This window comes from Mastomys coucha, unplaced genomic scaffold (genome assembly GCF_008632895.1).
Source record: "Mastomys coucha isolate ucsf_1 unplaced genomic scaffold, UCSF_Mcou_1 pScaffold21, whole genome shotgun sequence".
Taxonomy (NCBI): Eukaryota; Metazoa; Chordata; class Mammalia; order Rodentia; family Muridae; genus Mastomys; species Mastomys coucha.
This window is the reverse complement of record NW_022196904.1, coordinates 32,238,833-32,250,881: the sequence shown is the minus strand read 5'-3', so window position 1 is coordinate 32,250,881 and position 12,049 is coordinate 32,238,833. Positions and strand designations below refer to the sequence as shown.

The 12,049-nt window shown below is 39.1% G+C and overlaps 1 pseudogene; it reads left to right on the top strand.

The window, feature by feature from the left end:
- Positions 1–11,451, top strand: part of LOC116102067 — a 56,760-nt pseudogene extending 45,309 nt beyond the window's left edge.
- Positions 11,452–12,049: the final 598 nt, after the last annotated feature.

Here is a 12,049-nt window from a genome sequence, read left to right as displayed (position 1 = left end):
AAGATGGGTCAGTCATCTGTTCTTCCAACTGATGTGGCCTGCACATGAGCAAGGGGAGATGGAATTTAATATTTTATTGATTATGGAATTGGCAAACATATTTTCCCATTCTGTAGGCTTCACCTTTGTCCAATTGAAGGCGTTTTGGGCCGAATAGAAGCTTTTCAGTTTTATGAGGCCCCATTTAAGAATTGTTCATCTTAGTGCCTGCAAATAGCCATCTCCTGTGCCAATGAATTCAATGCTGCTCTTCATTTTCTCTTCTCTTAAGTTCAGTATATCTGGTTTTATTTTGAGGTCTTTTATCTACTTGGCCTTTAGTTTTGTGTATGGTAGGAAAAAGTATGGATCAACTTGCATTCTTCTACATACAGGTATCCCGTTTGACCAGCACCACCTGTTGAAGATGGTGTGTCTTTGCCAGTGTATATATTTCTGGATCCTTTATCAAATATCAAGTATATATTTGTATATTCGTGTCTGTGTCCTATTTTCCTTCCATTGATCAATGTGTCTCTTTTTTGCAAATAACATGGACTTTATTAGCTCTATATTAGTTTTTGAAATTATGTATGGTGGACCCTTGATCATTTCTTTTATTGTTTAGGATTTTGTTAGGTATTCTGTGTATTTTTCCTTTGTGTGTTTCCTTATAAAGTTGAGAATTGTCCATTCAAGGTCTGTAACAAATTGTGTTGTAATTTTTATGGAGATTGCAATTAATTCCCAGATTAGTTTTTGTAGAATGGCCATATTAATCCTTCCAGCCCATGAGCATTGGAGATCTTTCATTTTCAGGTATCTTCAGAGACCTGAATTTTTTATCATAAAAGTCTTTCACTTGCTTGGATAATGCTGCCTGCTATTTGAGGTAATTGTGAAAATATGTCTTTTTCCTAATTTCAATGTTGCATCTTTATGTAGTTTGGATAGCTGCCTAACTGTGGCCTTAGAAAATGAATTGGACTATATGTCTTCTGTTTCTGTTTTCTACAATAATCTGAGGAGCATGGGCATTAACTCTTCCTAAAAAATTATATGCTAAAACCATCTGCCTCTGGGCTTTATTTTGGTTGGAAAAGTATGAAAGACTAAGTCTATTTCACTAGGGATTATAGGCTTATTTGCTTTATTTATATGATCTATAAAAATGATCCATTTCATTTAAAGTTTCCCATTTGGTAAAGTAAAGGTTCTTTAAGTATACTCTTACAACTCTGAATTTCCTCACTCTCAATATTTTCTTTTTCTTTTAATTTCTTTTATTAAATTATTTTATTTACATTCAAAATGTTGCCTCCCAGAGTTCTTCATCCCCTCTCCCTCCCACCTGCCTCTGACCAGGTTCTTCCCGCCCCCACCCACCCACTTCTAACTCACTACCCCAGCATCCCCCTTCCCTGGAGCATCTGGTATCTATAAGATTAGGCAAAACCTCTCCTACTCAGGCCAAACAAGGCAATCCACTGCTACATATGTGCCTTGGGCATGGACCTGCCCATATATGCTCTTTGGCTGGTGGCTTTGTCTCACTCCAGAAGGCCAGGAGAATTAATAGAAATATACAGCTGCAGGGATTTAGGGAGCACCTCTAGAAAGTCCCAGAGTCATGGAATGTGAGAGGCTCCCAGAACTCAAGAGGATGACCTTTGCCAAAGTGCCCAGCAGTGTGGAGATGTAACCTGACCACTTTCAGTAGTTAGACACTGCCCTCAGTGGAGAGACAGGGACATAAACTCACCTTCAAATTTTTCAACACAGAATTGTTCTGTCTAAAGGAAATGCAGGGATAAAAATGGAGCAGAGACTAAAGGAAAGGCTGACTAGTCACTGGCCCCACTTGGGATCCATCTATGGGTGGCCACCATCCCTGATACTATTACTGATGATTATACTTGCAGACAGGAGCCTACTATGGCTGTCCTCTGAGAGGCTCTACCAGAAGCTTACAGAGACAGAGGCAGATACAGCCAACCACTGGACTGAGGTCAGGAACGCCTGTAGCACAGCTAGGGCGAGGATAGAAGGAGATGAATTGGATGGCAACCCCAAAGGAAAAACAATAGTATCAACTAACCTGGACACCTCAGAGCTCACTATCATTTTTATATCTATACTATTGTATCTGATTTTGTGAATTTTGATATTCTCTCCCAACCGTTTAGTTAGTTTGCATAAGGATGTGTTTATCTTGTTGATTTTCTCAATGAGTCACCTGTTTGGTTTGTTCTTTGTATATGTTTCACTGATTTCATCATTTAAAGTGATTATTTCTTATGGTCCCTCTTGGATATGACTTCTTTTTTTCTAGGGATTTCTTGTGTGCTGTTAAATTGCCAGTATCAAATATTTTCAGTTCATTTATGAAGGCAATTAGTGCTATGACCTTTCCTCTTAGTACTCTTTTCATTGTGTCCCACAAGTTTGAGAATGCTGTATATTTATTTTTCTTAAATTCTAACAAGTCTTGAATTTCTTTCTTTTTGTCTTGACACATTTTTCATTCATTAGAGAATTGTTCGGTTTCCATAAATTCTTAAGATCTCTGTTGTTTCTGTTGTTTATATCCAGGTTTAATCAGTGGTGGTCTGGTAGAATACAGAGGATTATTTCAACATCATTGTATCTGTTGGGACTTGCTTGATCTCTCTGAGTATGTGGTCAGGTACTTTTAGTCTGTCTTATGTGGTAGGATGGAAGAAAGAGTGACACTACAGGGTGAGGCTATGCTTTCTCAAGCAGCAGGAGTTTTAGCCTGTTAAAGTCTGAAGCACTGTTTATTTATATTCAGAAAGGTACTTTTTGGGGGGAGGTTTTCGAGACAGGGTTTCTCTCTATAGCCCTGGCTGTCCTGGAACTCACTCTGTAGACAGGTTAGTCTCGACCTCAGAGGACCACCTGCCTCTGCCTCCAAAGTGCTGGGGTTAAAGGTATGTGCCAGCACTGCCAGGCTTCAAAAATGTACTTTTAGCAAGTCAGTTTCCACATGCAATCTTATCTGATATAGGAGTTTTCCTAAGGAACCATTCATTATGTACACATTCTAAGGCATATGAGATTCCTGGTTTGCCAGGTATGCCTCCGACCTAAGTCATACAAAGTCCTTGATCATTCAAAGGAACAGCCTCATAAATTTTCAAATAACAATCACGGAAAAGGGCTATATCAAAGCCTATCTGCCATCACTCAGGAATTCCTGCCATATATAATGGCTCTGCTAAAATTTTGCTATATTTCCCCCTTTGTTTAAGCTATTCTTGATTATGTTGAGGATTATATCTATATTGAAGGTTATGCATCCTCACAGTAAATATAGCAGCCTCTGTGGACAATTAAACATTTCCTTCTAAGGTGTCTATATTAAAGTCTGTATTAAATGCAGCCAATAAAATATCATCTATATAGTGATAATGGATTGAGAACATTGTTTACAAACTACTTCCAGTTGTCGATACACAAAATATTGACATAAAAATGGACTATTTAATATTCCTTGAGAAATGACTTTCCATTCATATTTTTTCACAGGTTGGGAATTATTATAAGTAGGCACTGTGAAAGCAAATTTCTCTGTATCTTGTTCCTTTAAGGGTATAGTAAAAAAAAAACAGTCACAAATCAACAACCATAATAGGCCAATCTTTAGGTAATAAAGAAGGTAAAGGTATCACATATGAAAAAGTCCAAATTGATATAATTACTTTGTTTACAGCTGTCAAATTAGTTAACATTCTCCATGTTCAGATTTTTTTTATTATAAATTCAGGAGAACTGAGAGGACTAGTAGTTTCCTTGACATGCTTAGTTTCTAACTGTTCTTTTATTAGCTGTTCAAGCATATGTAATTTCTTATTAGTTAAGGGCCATTGGTCTATCTAAACAGGATTACAAGTTAACCATTTTAAAGGTAGTGCAGTTGGTATGTAAACAATGGCCCCTACTCTTAATTTGAGTAGCCAATTCCTAAATTTTTTTCCTGCCACTGGACAAATTCTATTGCCTGTGATTGTCATTGATAATATTTTCCAAGATATTTTTCAGAAATGTATCCCATTTTTAACATCATTTTAAAAATTGTTTCTGAAATTGAAGGTGTTGTGATTTAAGCAGCAGGTGCCACATACAAAAGATCTTATATGGAGAGGTTACTGGATGAATGGGATATGTAGAGGCTACCTCTAAGAGTGAGTGAAAGGAAAAGAGACAAAGAGGTACTGATTTTTTATAAGGGTACTAGTACATGTGATTGAGAGAATACATGGCTCACGTTGACACTGAAAATGTGTCACATCTTGGCAACTAGTGATAATGTATCCTGCTGCCCTCTGAGGGCAGGCTGGTAGAAATGCCTACTAACAGCCCTCTTTTTGTATATTATTTTACAAAATGAGGAACTTGAGAGGGGTGATGTTGAGGCAAGGAATGAGAGCGCTGTGCTCTTTCTTTAGACTCTTTCCTGCTGTCTTCTTCAGGGCACTGTTGATTCTCACCATCAGATAATATTCAAGACATATTCAGTAACCATGTGCCTCCAGCTGTTTCAGGATAGTCAAACCTGTTTCAAAAGTTAAGGAGTGGCTTAACTCTTAGCAGATACCTTCAATCACTCTGACAGGAATACAGACACACCCTTAGTGCTTACCTTTAATCCAAAACAATGAAGGAAGTACATATTTTTGAAAAATGATGTGTGAATATCAGTAAATGAAGAATCATTGAAAGATTTGGTAGCAAAGGATATGCCCAACTCTCATGACAGGAGGAAAGGTACTTAAGGCAGAGACAGACAGTATAGGAGGAAGAAGAAAGTACAGCACAAGAATACAGTAAAACTCATGGAGAACAGTAGATTTGAGAGGTAACTAGTAGCATAGCACAGAGAGGGAGAAGGCAGCACTGTTACCAGTAGAGTTTTAAGAAAACAGATTGAAGGGAGAACAAGCTAGGCAAAGGTAATGACAGAGCAAGCAAGAGAATGAGAAGGAGCTAGAAGTTTAAAAAAGATTCTTAGAAATAGTTTGAAGTCAGGCAGAGCAACTCAGAGGCTGAGAGAAAAGCCTGATTTATAATTCAGCTAGGAGATGAGTTTGAGCCAGAACACCTGAGTTGAACTAGCCAGTCAGAGATCAAAATGAACAAGAAAGTGTAAGCTTATTCATCAGTAAGTCTCAGAGGCTGAAAATGTTCTAGGCCTAGATAGGGTTTTACAGAGGCTAGAAGCTTCCAGGACCAGGCCAAGGTTAGCTGATAGAGGCAGTTATTCTTCCCGACAAAACTTACAACAGGAAAATAAAAGTTACTATTACATCCAGCTCTGGCTGGTGTTTTTGGTAGTTAGATAACAGTAACTGATTGTTCAATTAGAGATTATTTGTTTTTAATTTGTCATTGGAAAATGTAGAGAAGAGATTTCTAAAGCATAGTTTGATTAGTAAAAGCAGAAAAATAAGGAGAAAGGTCAGGAACAGAAGTGTCCTCTTACATATAGGGTCCTCAAAATTTCAGGGGCTGGAGGCATTGAGTTGTTCCTCACATTTTTGGAGGGCTGTTTGTTTTTTTTCTATACCTGATTGGTTGATATGGAAGCATCATTCCTCTGGGATAAAGAGGCAAAGGCCACCTTTTTCAGCTGTAAGAAGATCTAATCCCCTTCAGTTTTTGGAGTACTACTGTAGCCAGGGATTCAATTTGTCCTTGAAGGGTGAATATGGTTTGGTCCACCTGTTGCATTTCCTACATGTACTGGGAAGAAAATGAATGATACAAGGTCTAGGAATTGCTCAAACCTGCTGTCCATGTAACACCTGCAGTTACTTTCATGACAGCCAGGAGGGGCAAGATTTAAACTGCTTTTTTATTATGTCAGGCATTTATTGAGTCCAGGAAGAGAAATGGTACAGGGTTTTCTCTATGTATCACCTCCAGCTTGGGGAAGAGAAATACTCGCATGCAACCAACTAGCAGGTAGGCAACAGTAGAGTTGAGTACACTACGAATCAAGGTGTTATGGACTGTAGGGCACTGGGAATGAGGCAGAGTATCAAGAAGTAAAGTTTAATAGAGTTTAGAGGATTTAATGCCCCTATAGAATGTATCTCTAATACCTTGAAGCAGTTTGAGATAACAAAGAAGATAAATTGAAAAAGATAAGGAGTCATGGCAATACCAGGATCAGAGAAGTTGGTGAATGGTAAGGTAAGGTTATTTGGTAGGGTTACGGGAGAAGCTGTACATGCCAGTTGTGAGCTAGTCTTGGGAGCAACAAACTGCTAGAAATCTCCAAATTGGCAAGGTTGTGCAACACTAAAGAGCCAGTAGACCAAGATCAGAGTCAAGAGCAGGAGACAAAATGACAGGTTCACATTATATACAAGAGAGTGTTAAAGAAGTAATAACCTTAGCAGAATGTATAATACTGTTTCAACTCCTATCTTCATGGGTTGAGTAATTTGGATATTCTCTGGATATTGATGATGCTTACTGGATACCAGATGCTGAAGAAACAGTAAAGTTTGCTAGCAATACCTGTTTTCTACTTAGGATTGTATCAATCCTGGATATAGAGGTAGAGCACCCCCCTCTTGTCAACAGAGGAGGGAATCAGAGTAAGGATGATGCACATGTGACAAATAGTATTGACAAGACAATTGTGGGAAGCCACCATATCTGTCTGGTTATTCTCTACAATAACTATTTGTCTAGTCATAGACGACAAAGACAGAAAAGTCATTAAATGAAGGAAGGGGCTTGAATGTAGGATTGATGGGAATTCTAATTGTTCTATAAAACAATTTCCAAGCCCTCTTTGGAAGTATTGTTTGTTATTAGTGACAGTTTCTCAAACCTCAAATATCAATACATAACAGTAACCCTAGACAGATGCAAACAAGAGAGAAGGGTGGGGCGAAATCTATGGCTAATGAGCATAGTAGAGTTGAGCATAGTTGCTAGAGTGAAGCTCATTCTTCTGGAACTGGGGGAAAGCTGTTTGATCTTAGTGTCCTCTGAAACATAAGAGTGCAAGGATATTATCTTGAGATGGAAAGAGATAACATGGGGAGAGCACATGGCCTAAGAAGACCCAGCAGCAATTATACCCAATCAGGTTGAAGTTCTTGTGACAGTTTGACAAGGATGTTTTATAAGAAGCAGTTAGTTTGTTCTGTCTTTACTGAGGATTGGGGATGGTGTGGGATATGGAAATGTTAAGGGAAGTCAAGGGATTTAAATACGTGTTAGTAAATATGAGTAGTGAATTTGGGGCCCTCCCAGTACTGACTAAAATAGGAACATTCAGGAACTAAAGCCATCCAGATGACTAAATTCACTTGAAAGAACAGAATCAATAAAAGCCAGAGCAATATATCTTCAGAGCCTAGCTACCTTACTATGGCAAGCCTTGGATATTCTAACACAACCAAAGCACAAGAAAATGACCTTAAATCAAATTGTAATTAAAATATGTAACATAGACATTAAGACAACCTTTGTTACAACATGGAGCCACACACACACATGTACACTAACAACATCAGCATCAAAATAATAGGAAATAGCAATGGTCATTAATATATCTCAACATTAATGGACTCAGGCAAACAGACACAGTCAAACAGAATGGATGGAAAAATCAGGATCCATCTTTCTGCTGCATACAAGAAACCCACCTCAGCAATAAACATAGACATTGCCCCAGAGAAGAGAAGTGAATAAAAGTTTTCAAAACACAAAAAACAAAAACAAACAAACAAACAAACAAACAAGCTGGAGTAGCCACTCTAATATGTAATAAAGTACACTTTCAACCAAACTTAATCAGAGAGAGACAGGGATGGACACTTTGTACTTATCAAAGGAAAAGTATACCAAGATATCTAAATTCTGAACATCTATGCCTCAAACACAAGGCAACACCCACATTTGTAAAAGAAACATTGCTAAAGCTTAAACCACACATCAAACCTGACACAATTAATAATGGGAGACTTCAGCACCTCACTCTCACCAATTGACAGGTCAATCCAACTAACAGTCATTATGAATCATTTGGACCTACATTTACAGGATATTTCACCTAAACAAACACACAAATATATATACACCTTCTTCTCGGCACCTCATGGATATTTCTCTAAAATGTACTTGGTCACAAAGCAAGTTTCAACAGATACAAGAAAATTGAAATAACACCTTGTATCTTATCAGACTACCATGGATTAAAGATGAACTTCAACAAAAACAAAACAGAAAGCCAACAAGGTAGTGGAAATTAAACAACTCTCTCCTCAATAAGCCGAGGACAGAAGAAATAACGAAATTAAAGACTTTTTGTAGTTCAATGAAAATTTGAAGGATAGAATACCCAAATTTATGGGACACAATTAAAGCAGCACTATGAGGAAACTTCCTAGCACTAAGTGCCTCCATAAAGAGATTAGAAAGTTTCATACCAGCAATTCAAATGTATACCAGAAAGCTCTAGGAAAAAAAATTACACTATAGAAAACTAGAAGGAAGGAAATAATCAGACTCAGGGTTGATTTCAGTTAACAACAAACAATATAAAGAAGCAATGAAACCATTACTTCATTGCTGGTGGGATTGCAAACTGGTACAACCACTCTGTAAATCAGTTTGGCAGTTCCTCCAGAAATTGGACATAGTTCTACCAGAGGACCAAGCTATATCACTCCTGGGCATATACCCAAAAGATACTGCAACATGTGATAAGGACACATGCTCCACCATGTTCATAGCAACCTTATTTATAATAGCCAGAACCTGAAAAGAACCCAGATGTCCCTCAACAGAGTAGTGGATACAGAAATTGTGGTACATCTACACAATGGAGTACTACTCAGCTATTAAAAACAATAAATTTATGAAATTCTTAGGTAAATGGATGGATCTGGAGAATATCATCCTGAGTGAGGTAACCCAATCACAAAAGAACAAACACGGTATGCACTCTCTGATAAGTGGTTATTAGCCCAGAAGTTTGGTATACAGGAAGAACAACCCACAAACCACAAGAAACTTAAGAAGAAGGAAGACCAAAAGGTGGACATTTCATTCCTTCTTAAAAGGGGGAACCAAATACCCACAGAAGGAGTTGCAGAGATTAACTATGGAGCAGAGACTGAAGGAAGGGCAAGCCAGCCTAAATATAGCTATCTCCTGAGAGGCTCTGACGGTACCTGACTAATACAGATGTAGAGGCTCACAGCCATCCATTGAACTGAGTACAGGGTCCCCAGTGAAGGAGTTAGAGAAAGGACCTATGGAGCTGAGGACCTATGCAGCCCCTTAGGACGAACAACAATATGAACTAACTAGTACCCTCAGAGCTCCCAGGGTCTCAACCACCAACCAAGGACTGCACATGGAGGGGTCTGGTTGTTCTGGCAGCATGTGTATGGTAGAGGATTGCAAGTTTGATCATCAATAGGAGGAGAGGACCTCAGCCCTGTGAAGGTTCTGTGCCCCAGTGTAGGGGAATGCCAGGGCCAATAAGTGGGAGAGGGTGGGGTGTTAGGCATGGCGAGGGAGGAGGCAACAGGGGTTTGTTTTTGTTGTTTTGTTTGTTTTTTGTTTTTTGAAGGGAAAACTGGGAAAGGAAAATATCTAAGAAAAAAAAAAGAATCAATGAAACCAAGAGCTAGTGTTGAGAAAATCAACAGGATAGACAAACACTTAACCAAAAGACAGAGGGACACTATCCAAATAAAATCAGAAATGAAAAGGGAGACATAACAGACTCTGAAGAAATTAAAAGAATTATGTGCTCTTCCATCAAAAGCACAGTGGTTCCAAGTCCTTGCCCTTATCTGGAGTTCAAACAGCACATGAGGAATGATATAATTAAAGACCTCCCTGCTTCTTCTTCTCCAGGAAAACACCAAATGGCTGATGATGCTGGTGCAGCAGGAGGGCCTGGAGGGCCCACGGACCCAGGATTAGGAGGCTGCAGTGGCTTCCACGGAGGATTTGGCAGCGGACTTATGGACCTTGGTCGTGGTTGAGGCGGTGGGGCTCGCAGAGGTAAAGCTGAAGACCAGGAATGGATAATTGTCACCAAGCTGGGCCGTTTGGTTAAGGACATGAAGATCAAGTCTTTGGAGGAGATCTACCTGTTCTCTCTGCCCATTAAGGAGTCTGAGATCATTGACTTTTTCATGGGTGCATCCCTAAAGGATGAGGTTCTGAAAATCATGCCAGTGCAGAAGCAGACTCATGCTGGCCTGTGGACCAGGTTCAAGGCATTCGTTGCTATTGGGGACTTCAATGGTCACGTTGGTCTTGGTGTTAAGTGCTCCAAGGAGGTTGTCACTGCCATCTGAGGGGCCATCATCTTGGCCAAGCTTTCCATCGTCCCTGTGAGGAGAGGCTACTGGGGGGAACAAGATTGGCAAGCCTCACACTGTTCCATGCAAGGTGACAGGCCACTGTCTCATCCCTGTCCCTAGAGACACTACCATTGTCTCTGCTCCTGTGCCCAAGAAGCTACTGATGATGGCCAGTATAGATAACTTCTACACTTCAGCAAGAGGCTGCACTGCCATCCTGGGCAGCTTTGCCAAGGCCACATTTGATGCCATCTCCAAGACCTACAGCTACCTGACTCCTGACCTCTGGAAAGAGATTGTGTTCACCAAGTCTCCTTAACAGGAATTCACTGATCATCTTGTGAAAACCCACACCAGAGTCTCTGTTCAGAGGACTCAGGCTCCTGCTGTGGTTACAATAGAAGAGTTTTTATATGACAAAGATAAATGAATTACTTTTTTTTTCTTTTTTAAAGACCTTTGCCCTTGTGAGGATAACGTGATTCAAGTGGTGGGATCTTTTAATGCTGAACTTGTTAAAGTGTTGATGTTCTCTTCAAGGGTTACTCTGGACAGCAAATAGCCCTTGTTAGATTGGACAGTATTGGGCTTTCACAGATGTTGTCAATTAGATATTTTGAAAGTACCTAATCTATGAAAATCTATCAAAGTTTGGATGCAATAAGCCAGTAAAATTCCAATGTCATTTTTTCCCAGAAGAAAAGCAATCTTAGCATTAACAGAAATTAAAAAATTATCCTGGATAGAAAAAAATCACGTTCCATGTAAGGACATTTTGTTATTGCCATGGTAGGAAGTACAGCCTACTAGTGGCATAAAAGAGATTTTAGATAAATGAATCTGAGTTGTCTTCCAGTTGTAAATGCATTAGCTAAATCACCTGTGTTTTTAGATAGATAACAAAATACAACTTGGCTAAAATATTACCTCTTCATTAAATGATGTGAAACTTGGATGTCCTTATATAAAGAAAGAAATGTGATTCTACCTGGCATGGTGGAGTATTCCTTTAGCTCCCGCCCTCTGGAGAGAGTACAGCAGAGCTAAGCACAGAAGGAGGCACATTCCTGTGAATTCAACACTATCCTGGTCTACATAGTTACTACAGGGCACCCAGTGTTATGGAGAGATACCATGTTTCAAGAAACTAAAAAGAAATCAAACTTTAAAAAATAAATACATAATTAACTTGCTAGGAAAAAGCCCATGCCATATGAATCAGAGACCTGAATTTAAAAATTGTGAACAACTGTCAGAGCAGAATAGCACATAGACTTCGAGGTACAGGGATAATCAAGGATGTAGAGCTCTAGCCATTGTGACAGTTCACAAATGGGTTCTTGGGAAAGTAAAGGGATACTTTCCAGCTAAGAAAGGAGTTGAGATGGCCTCAAGAACAGGAGCAAATATTTGCTATAGATATCTGTTGCAGCATTTTCTCTGTCCAATCACATTAGGGCAATGACAGGTCTGGAGCTAGAAGTGGAGGAGGAAAAGGGAGAGAGCAGGAAGGTAGCAGAGGATCATCATCATGGAGGCAGAGGAAGATGATGATTCAGACCTGGCACGGTTATAACAACCAGCCTATAGTTTTTACAAGCTTAGGTTAATTGGCTCAAAGCATTGTCTTTATCATTTGGCACTGAAATTATCATATTAGCATCTTGTAATTGTGATCCTATTATTATATAAACCTGATTAGA